The sequence below is a fragment of the Chenopodium album genome, chromosome 22 (assembly GCF_948465745.1).
Source record: "Chenopodium album chromosome 22, dcCheAlbu1.1, whole genome shotgun sequence".
NCBI lineage: Eukaryota > Viridiplantae > Streptophyta > Magnoliopsida > Caryophyllales > Amaranthaceae > Chenopodium > Chenopodium album.
In genome coordinates, this window is record NC_137855.1 from 33,812,058 (window position 1) to 33,822,228 (window position 10,171).

Below are 10,171 nucleotides of genomic sequence, written 5' to 3' on the forward strand. Positions count from 1 at the left end.
TAATGACAAGGCTTTGTTTATCAGTCTGCATGGTGTTCTTGCATTGCTTGTCTGAGTGGGTTTGACTTTTGGGGCCTTTAGCTTTAGCTTTAGCTATGCTATTCTATGTGTGTGTTAATCAGAGTTTGATGTGAGTAGGGTTATGTTATGTTATGGTATTGTATGTTATCTAGGTTGTTTGGTACTGTGAGTTAGTTTTTATTTTTATTTATTGTTGTTGTAAGTTTATGTGTGTATTTCTATATAATTAGGGTAAAAAAAACCTTGTCTCTAGCTAGTGTGGCTATTATATTGTTGTTGTATGATTGTGTTATGTACTTTGTGGAATCTTTGTTTTGTACTATATTATTAAATTTATGTGGTGTTAGATTGTGGTATTAATTATGTAGTTTTATGCGTGGTGTTGATAGATTATTATTTTCTTAAGTCTACGTTATATACTTTATATGGGTAAATTGTGTGGTGTTGAAATTTAATTTTAGTTCTTCGATTTCTGTAATTGATTGATATTGTTTTAATTAGATGAACTAGAATAATGGGTCATTTCAGGGTAGACTACACAATACAAACTAAAAAATTGGATGAAATAACATGAATTAGGAGTTGATATAATACATTCAAAACTAGGTGTATCAGTGTTAACAAGGGCTATAATAATGATAAATTAGATACGTCACGAGGCTTTTCATGAGGACATGATTTGAATGAGGATAGGATTTCCATTGTATTATCAATTGGAAGATTTAATTGAAATTGAAATCAAAGTGATCGAGTAGGGTACTTTAGAAAAAAGTGACTAATAGTACCAATTACCAAGTAGATGTTTTAGCCATCAAAATACTAATCCATAGTTAGATATTGTTAAAGTGATATTGGCTTCATAAAGTGTAATACTATCTAATGATCCGTAAATTAATACAGTAAATCATTCCATAACAAATGATCATTTAACATTACATCACAAGACATAATAGATCGAGTTATGTTCTATACAAAAGTAAAATAAACTAATTAATACGTCATACAAATTATTTTGGATCAGAGGGAGTAAATTTCACTTGGAGCCTTGACAACTACAATGAGACAGTAAGCAAAATGGTTGCACAAGAGCAACCTTTAAGTGTTGAAAGGACTATTGAACTGGAAGACAGACAAAGGTCGGTCTGTCTCCATTCTCTCTGTAAGATGTGAGTTGAGGGAGGTGAAAGCATGTATAATAAATGCAACATGTTATTTATCTCTCTATACAAATACAATTGGTGGCCCTTAGTTTGTATAATTTCTTAAAATGTCAGCATAATTTTGGGGATGGATAAAGGCCAGGGTTCACCTATCAATTCAATATTATTTATCCAACTTTCACTTGTGTGCTGCTGTGCAACCTTCATTTACCTCTTGCAAATTCCTCCTTGGTGTACTATTAGAATTAAGAGCATATGAATGTTTGAGATGTGAGTAATAAATGCTCTTCTTTTTATGTCTTATTAAGTGTGTAGTGATTCTAGCCTAGTGGTGGTGGTAGACGTTTTCACCTTTTATTTGATCTTTCCGTGTAGTATTTAGACTTTTGATCAAATCTTTATCTAAGGAGGAGTTAGAGAATCGTGTGTGATGTAGGGCACTTGGACCTCTAGGTCGTGGCCTTTAGAGATCCCAAGCAAAATGCATACAATAAGAGTTGATGTATGTTACATATTATAGCCGATTGGAGATCCGGGCAATACAAAGCTAAGTCGTACTTGTACTACTTTGTACAATAATTATCCGACTCATTACATCTATCTCTATTATAAGATTACTATAACGAGGTATGCCTCCTTGGAATCTAAATTTAGGTTATAACTAATGAAAATTAGATGATCAGAAAAGTTGTAAGTTACTAATGAAAATAGCATGGGGTCGGGTTAGTTTGAGTTTAATTCGAGCTCAATTCTAAGTTGTAACCTAACATTGTTTGAGTTAGGGTCGTTATTGTAACACACCGAACTAAGCTAAGCCATACTCAATTTTGGTTTAACTATTTTAGTATCACCCCTAATAAGTATCTGTTAGCGGACCAACTCAACCAAAAGCTTAAGCTAATGGTTGAGGTCCAGGAATATGTTTTATACTCTATCAGTATCATATTGTTATATATATGTGATTAATTAGCTCAACTAGAGCCTCCAACATTCCAACCCCCACATACCAAAACAGCAATTCCATACAATGATGAAAATATTAACCCAATGATTACTTAACCATCAAAAATATGTAGTTTTCAACAATTATCACAACTATTATTTCATCTACTGTTATAAAAGCTGGTCCCCTTTAATATATATCAAAAAAAAGTAAATAAATTGAAAGAAACCTAAAATTCTCATTATAAGTTAATTTCTAAAATTGTCTTAAATAATCCATTCGTATCAGAAAATTTAAATAGGGACAAAAAGCTAGTGGTTTGAAGTTTATAATGATTAAGTATGACGATAGCTTAATAGTACATAAAATAAAGGGTGGTCCAAAAATAAAATAAAATAAAAAAAACTTAGCTAAAATTAGGTTACAATATAAGCCGCGTGCTCTGAGAAATTCAGCATTGCAATCTCAGTTTTAACGATACTAGCTACGTCTCTCTGCATTTATTTATTTTGGGAAATTTACGTCCAATTACATGTACTATATATATTTGGAAGGTTAATTTTTTGAATTCTTTGTTGTATCTTTATGTCATTTTAATCTACCTAAAATTAGATATTAATTTATGTTTTTCGTCTAGGATTTACTGTCTTGTTATAGATCAATCTTGACTCTTCGATCAATTATACTTAAAAATATGTTTACCATAGTTATTTTCATTTTGCTCTAATCCTTCTTTGGTACGGAATACTCCTAATAATCATGTGATAATCGATCAAAAAGAGAAAGTCACATCATGAATATATTTCGTGAGAAGGGTTTGAACTCCTAATGTTCTCTTTTTTTCTTGCCTTTTTTTTTTTTTTTTTTTTTTTTTTGAAAAATAAAAAAGTTATAATGGAAGTGGTTTCGAAGATCATAAAATTAGCCTTATTACTTGAGCTGTTGAGCACGCAATTCACAACATAAACATTCTCGAGTGATGAATAAAACAACGTGGAGTAACACCATATAATACATACACAATTACACATAAATTTAAGGCTATTTAATTTTAGATAAAGTGAATATATACATGAGTAACACCATGATATAATACATACACATAACTTTAAGATTATTTAAATTTTAGATAAAGTGAACATATATGCATGAGTACGATAATTATAATTTAACTTACAAAGTATATGTTGTATATGAATTGAAGGAGAAATTGTTAGTAGTGTAGCAGATTTCAATTAGTGAATTAGTAATGTAGTACCATTTATAATAATAGTGCAATTCAACTAAGTATCAAAAATAATTTGTTTTTAGTTTGTGTAGCATTGTATCATGTAGGCGAATTACTTACATACGGAATAAATAATTAAATGTAGCAATTTCCTTGCAAGAACTCCATTTTTGGATTTTCTTTTTGTTTTGCGCAGAAACTTTTTGTGTGTTTGTGTATTATGAAATGTACAAAATAATTATGCAAGAAAGTAGAGAGCAAATGAACCAAAATTCCAAAAGCTAGGTTTGAGGGTTTTGGTTGTACTATGTTTGAGGTGCAAAGTGCAATAATGATCCAAGACTTTAGGGCCATTGGCTGTTATTTGTCTCTATAGTAAGTTCATCAGGTTGCATCTTTCATGAGCTAGTGATATTATCATTGTTTTGTGTTGGACGACTTGGACCACCCTAAAGTCATTCCATCATGCATCAACCAGACAAGAAAATGTCATAAAAAACCCCATCCAATCAAAAATGTTCCGATGTATGGAATTGTATGTAGAGGTGTCAAAAACTGATCTGACTCCAAATCGGCCCAAAATAAAAATTTAAAAAATTAAAAAATCAAATTTAGATTTTGACATGTATAAACACAATAATTTAACACGATTCAAATTTAAAATAGACTCGACCCCACTCGAACTCTCCGAAAATGACGCATTCACCTAAATTGACACCTCTACTTAGGGTTTGTTCACTTCAGCTTAATTTCAGTTCAACTCAGTTCAGTTCATCTCTAATCAGTTCAGTTCAGCTCAGCTCTAATAAGTTCAATTCAGTTCAGCTCCTAATTTCCTTCTCTCATAAAATATTCATTTCAGCTCTATTCAGTTCAGTTCAGCTCTTATCAGTTTAGTTCAATTCAGTTCAGCTCCAATCAGTTCAGTTCAGCTGAGTTCAGTAGATGTGAACAGGCCCTTAGCTTGTATGTTATATACAAACCAAGACCAAGAATCATATATACTACTTTTCCCAAATATTTTATCTCAAACTAAGAAGAAAGTAATCCCTTAGGTTATAGCACCCTAATCATCTATAAATATAACTAAAGTAATTACCGCTGATGTCATTAGTTTCCACATGTCAACTTCTTATAAAAAAATTTCCCTCCAAAACTAATAAAGACATCATTATTTTTTTTCAATATAAATAAAAATTTGAAAATGCTAAATTAATTATATATTTTTCTAATAGATTTTATATTTGAGTTGACTAATTATGCAAATTCCATTGGAGAAATAAAGGAAGGTCGGGTTCTTATAAACATTATTTTTTCTCCTACTCCGTATATTTTATACAAATTATATGAATTGGGATGTCCATTCTTTATTAATTTATCAATTTATTAGATTTTTCTTAAATTATTTACACACAAATAAGCAAAAAAATATTGTTAAAATCGTAAATTATTGTTAAAATCGTGCATCGCACGAGCCTAATCTAGTTACTAATAAACAACATGTCATCTACACAAAGGCATATGATCACACAATGATTACCAAACATTTTAGAGTAAACACATGCATCACTACCATTGACAACAAAACCAAAACTAAGAATAGTACTACCTCCGTTTCTTATTAGTTGCAACTTTGGGGTATTATTTGTGAGATATAAAATATTCCAAAGTTGCAACTAATACGAAACGGAGGTAGTATAATGAAATTTTTTATACCACGGTGCTTTGGTGCTTTGCTTCTTATAAAAAAAGAATAGTATAATGAAATTTTAAAAAGTTCTCTAAAATAAGATTCACTTACATTATATTTAATTTATTTAAAAAGATAATAGAGAATTAGTAAAATTAGTTTTAATTAGTAAATATAATTTTAGTTTGGTGAAAATAACTTCACAAGTCAATGACACATAGATATATATATTTACAAAAAAGAAAAAAAAAAACCTACAAAAAGCGGATTTAAATCCTCTGTCCCATTTTTCATGTTCCATTTGTGTTCCACTTAATATCATTGGTTGTAATAATTATAAGGTCCCACTTCTCAAATTTTAAAAGGCAAATAAATATTTTAAGAACCAATCATATTTAGTGGAACACCAGTGGAACACAAATTATGGGACATATGATTTTCTCCCACAAAAAGCACACTATTATATACGAGTAAATAATTTCCTCAAAAAAAAATATACGAGTAAATAAGAGACATGATATTGTATATCTAAATATCCTGCATTATCAAAAGAGATTATATCACTGTATTCATCATTTAAGCCAGAAGTTTATCTTATAATTTTATCAACAGTCTAGGCATCCACAAAACTAGTTTATTAAAAAGTTTGAGTGTCAAGTATCATTGTAGCGTGCCAGCTAATCTTACAACTTAACCAAAACCAAGAATTTTATCCTAAAAATTCATAAAACTCTAAACAAACTTTTTATTGAATATAAACCTTTTTTTTTTTAAGCAATTGAATATAAACCTTTATACTAACTATTTATCTTTTAAAAAAATCTATCCAAATATTTTCACCTTTTTTTATCCTTAAAAAAATCCAACTTATGTATCCAAAAAAACCATATCCAATTAAATCATACGTGTCATAATAATGATTAGTGGTTGTCTACGTGGCATGTCATTATATTGTGACTTGACTAATCCTTAAAAGAGAAACGACATTTTGCAAAATAACACCACAAAAGTCACAAAATAGAAAAATTATAACACCACAAAAAAAAAGAAAAAAAATCTTTTATTGTAACACCAAAGAAAACCCAAAAATGAATTTTATCACCACTTAACGGATCCTTGGACGGAAACCGTTAGTGGACTCCATCATTTACACATGTCAGTTGTTTATTGGTTAATAAAAAAAAATTAAAAATCCTAAACCCTAACCCCACCACCAACACCACTACACACCACCGCCGACCAGCCCCGGGCCCACTGCCGCAAGCCCAACCAAGCCGCCTGAAGGAATTATGTCTTCGATAAATGCAAATAATAGATATATCAAAATTCATTATTATGGAGATAATCAATTCATTCTACAAGGTCATCATTGTCTGGTGCTAGATACGGTAGATGATCTTTGGGCCAATTAAATAGTCCATAGCCCAATAGAATGGATCCTATGAGGTCACACAACAAGGGTATTGAGTTAAACAATCAAGAGACCATTAATGGGCCTCATGAGATTATGACATACTATGCAAGGTGTTGCGCTAGAGTAGTTTGATTAGGATTAGGACTTTGGGCTTGACATGGACTCTTATGTAGAGATATGATCTATATATAAGATTCATGCCTATGGTTGACATAGACACAGTTAACAATCAGTAAAATTTTGACACAAGGCAACTAGTTTTCCCAAACCCTAATCTCCCTTTTCTCTCTCCTCATTCACGACCCCTCCCCTCTCCTCACGTTCGTACAGCCTGCGTCTATTGGTGGTGGTTCGTGGTTAGTTTGTCTTTCTCTTCTCCGTTGAAGGTTGATTGCAACGTTCAATCACAACTAACTAGCATTAGTCACTACTACAAATAAGGGCTGAGGAACCATCAATAAGAAACCATATATGTCACTTAAAAGGTTTCTTAGGTAAAGAAACCATACAATTCACCATAGTATACCAAACCCCCATTTTTTTTGTTTATCGATATCTCCTCTCCTTTGTCATTCACAGCTAACTCCTTCTATTCTCTTTCATTTTTCTTCTCCATGTTCTGATCTTCTTCACGGTTAACTCCTCCATTGAAGCGGCTCCGAGTTCTCCTCCCTTGACGCAATTTCGAGTTCTCTGTCATCAACAAAGCTCCGACTTCTCCGTCACCAATGAAACTCCGAGTTTACTCCATTGAAGCAGCTCCGAGTTCTCCTCCATTGAAGCAGCTCTAAGTTCCACTCCTTTGACGACAACAGAGGCTAGCAAAAGAGATGTGTATGTTAAATTGATTTTTAGCTCTTTGCAAAATTGGGCTTCATTAAACATTTCTTTATATTTAATCTTATAATTTGATTGATACTCATTACAAAGATTTCTATTACTTTGATTTGTAATTATTATTCTATATAATTGATTTAATTAGTAAAAATTTGAACAATCATTTGTGTTCGACAATTTATGTGTTTATCTTATAAATCATTGAATTTTGTTTGAATTTCAGATAATTAATGATAGAATTTGGCAAATCCTAAAGAGCTTGTTGAAGGTTGTAGAAAGTTACAAATTATAGAAGGTGGTGGTGGACCCTGGTTGTGATGGTGGAACCTAGAAGAGCAAGAATGTCGGCCATTTTCTTACTGCACTTTTGCTACTGTATATAATATGTCTATACATCTCCCAAACATTAGTTTTGTGAGAATTTTTGATGATATATGTTAAAAAGGTTACAAACCTTGCTAGATTGTATTATTAGTACTTGATATGTGCTTTGTATATTAACATTGGAAGTTACTACTAATAATGATTTTGTTTATTTGGGTTCCAAATGCATGGACATATTTTCTTATTGTAATTTTGAAACTAATATTTTTGATGCAAATTTTATTATTATTTAATTTATATAAATGTATATTATATATATATATATATATATATATATATATATATATATAACTAAAGTCTATCTAAGAAACCAGACTTGATACAACTATGGTCTCTTATAATTATCTAAGAAACCATACTTCAGAGAAAGCAAGTTACTTATCCGTTTATTTTATATACAAAAATAGTAACCTAAGAAACCAGACTTCTTACTAGTATGGTTCCTATGTTTAACCTAAGAAACCATACCAAAATTGTGGTTTCTTAAGCTAAGAGACCACTGAGATAGAAACCATACAATTTATGGTATCTAAGGCCTATTTTCAATGGTTTCTTAGCCATTATTTGTGGTAGTGAGTGAAGGTTTAATCTGTACCCGTCAACTAATCAAAGGAATCACACTTGGGGTTCTTCAAATTATCTCCTGTTGTTCTTACTCGATCGCACGTGGAATCACGCTTCAAAGGTACAATTATATGCTCTTTATGTGTTATGCATTGATCTTGGTATTTAGATGCTTATGAATATGATTCATGCAATTCCACTTAGAGTATTTAAAGTCCTACACCGACGAACTTCATTGCTCGGCCAGCCCCTACCACCACCGTCGCCGAACTCTTACTCACGCCACAACAACATCACCACCACCGTCTTCGAATCGTTGAAACCCTAATAGGCCGTCGCTAAGCCTACCAAAGAATAAGTCCTATCTTGGTCTCACTAGCTAATAGCAAGGGTAAGAAAGGGTCGAACCCAAGAGAGGCGTTGAATCAACCACCGAAATACTACCGCATAAATAAGCTAAGTGAAATTGAAGTTGGTTTGGTTTGGTGTAACAAGTACTAGTTCCAATTAACTAAAGCTAGGGGAAATTAACAATATTAGGATTCTAGGGCTCGGGTTATACCACTCAACTTCATCACAAATCATGATTAGCATGCATAAACAAGGTAAAATAAGGGGTATAATAGGGGAAATCATCTAAAGCACCCAACTACTCTCTCAAGCTAGAGGGATCACTTGAATCATGAATACAACCTACTCTCGTGGTTACAAAGCATAAAACAAGTGTTAAAGCATAATCACGATGACATAAATATTCCCTTGACTAGAAATTCCTATTCTCATGGCATTTTAAGTCAATCAAGCATAAGAGAGCTAACTCAAGTTCATCTCTCGATCCTTCGTTGAGAAAGCTTGGATAATAGTTCTAGCAATGGCCATATACAAGAACTAAGTAATTAAACCACTTAAGCTCAACTAATTAACACCCAACAAGTACCAAATTAGCACATGCAACAAGTAATTAGTAACTACATTGAGGGTTTTACCCAAACCCTAGAAAATTAGACTACTCACAACCCATGGAGATTAAAGCAATTATGATTTCAAACAACTCATGAGCATAATTAAACTTAGAATTAAGCTAATTAACAATCTAAACATACAAGAATCAAGCAAATAATTAACAACAAAGCAAGAAGAAATAGGGGAAAAGAGTAAGAAAAATATTACTAGAAGCTTGAACTTGAATAACAATGGTGGAGCTTGTCTTCTACAATGATTGAGATTGAAAATTCCAAGCTAATAATTAAAATCTAACTAATGATTTGAGAGTATTTGTGTTTCTACAATTACAAACTAAGAGGGAGCACTAAAAACTTGGATGCCGTACAATAGAGCCAAAGGGGGGGGGGTATTTATATGACCCTCAAATAAAAAGGACGGAGAAAACAAGAGTCGGGAATTTCTGCAGGTGCGCACGGACGTGCCAGAGGTGGCACGGATGTGCAGCCTAAGTGGCACGGACGTGCCACCCTAAGCACGGCCGTGCAAATTTGGGCAGTAGCTCAAATTTGGGCCAATTGAACTGCACGGGAGTGCAGCTTATGGCACTGCACGGGCGTGCAGCTTATGGCACGGACGTGCTGAAGCCTTGCACGTCCGTGCCAAATAGGGCAGTAGCTTGGTTTGGCTGGGACACTCCTGCACGGCCGTGCAGGATATGGCACGGCCGTGCAGGGTCTTCTAGGCCCTTCTCTTCACATTTTCTTCGGTTTTGCTCCATTGTCACGGCTTCTAACCTTGGTTTATCATCCATATGCCTCAAATGATCGTTTTTGGACCTAAAATCTCAACAAAAACACTAACAACCCGTGAAGCAAGGGATACACAAAAATTGAACGAAAATAGAATAGAAGTGAACCAAAATGCCAATATATCGAGTAAACAAGGCTCAAAATCACCCTAAAATCATATCAAATAACAAGTTATC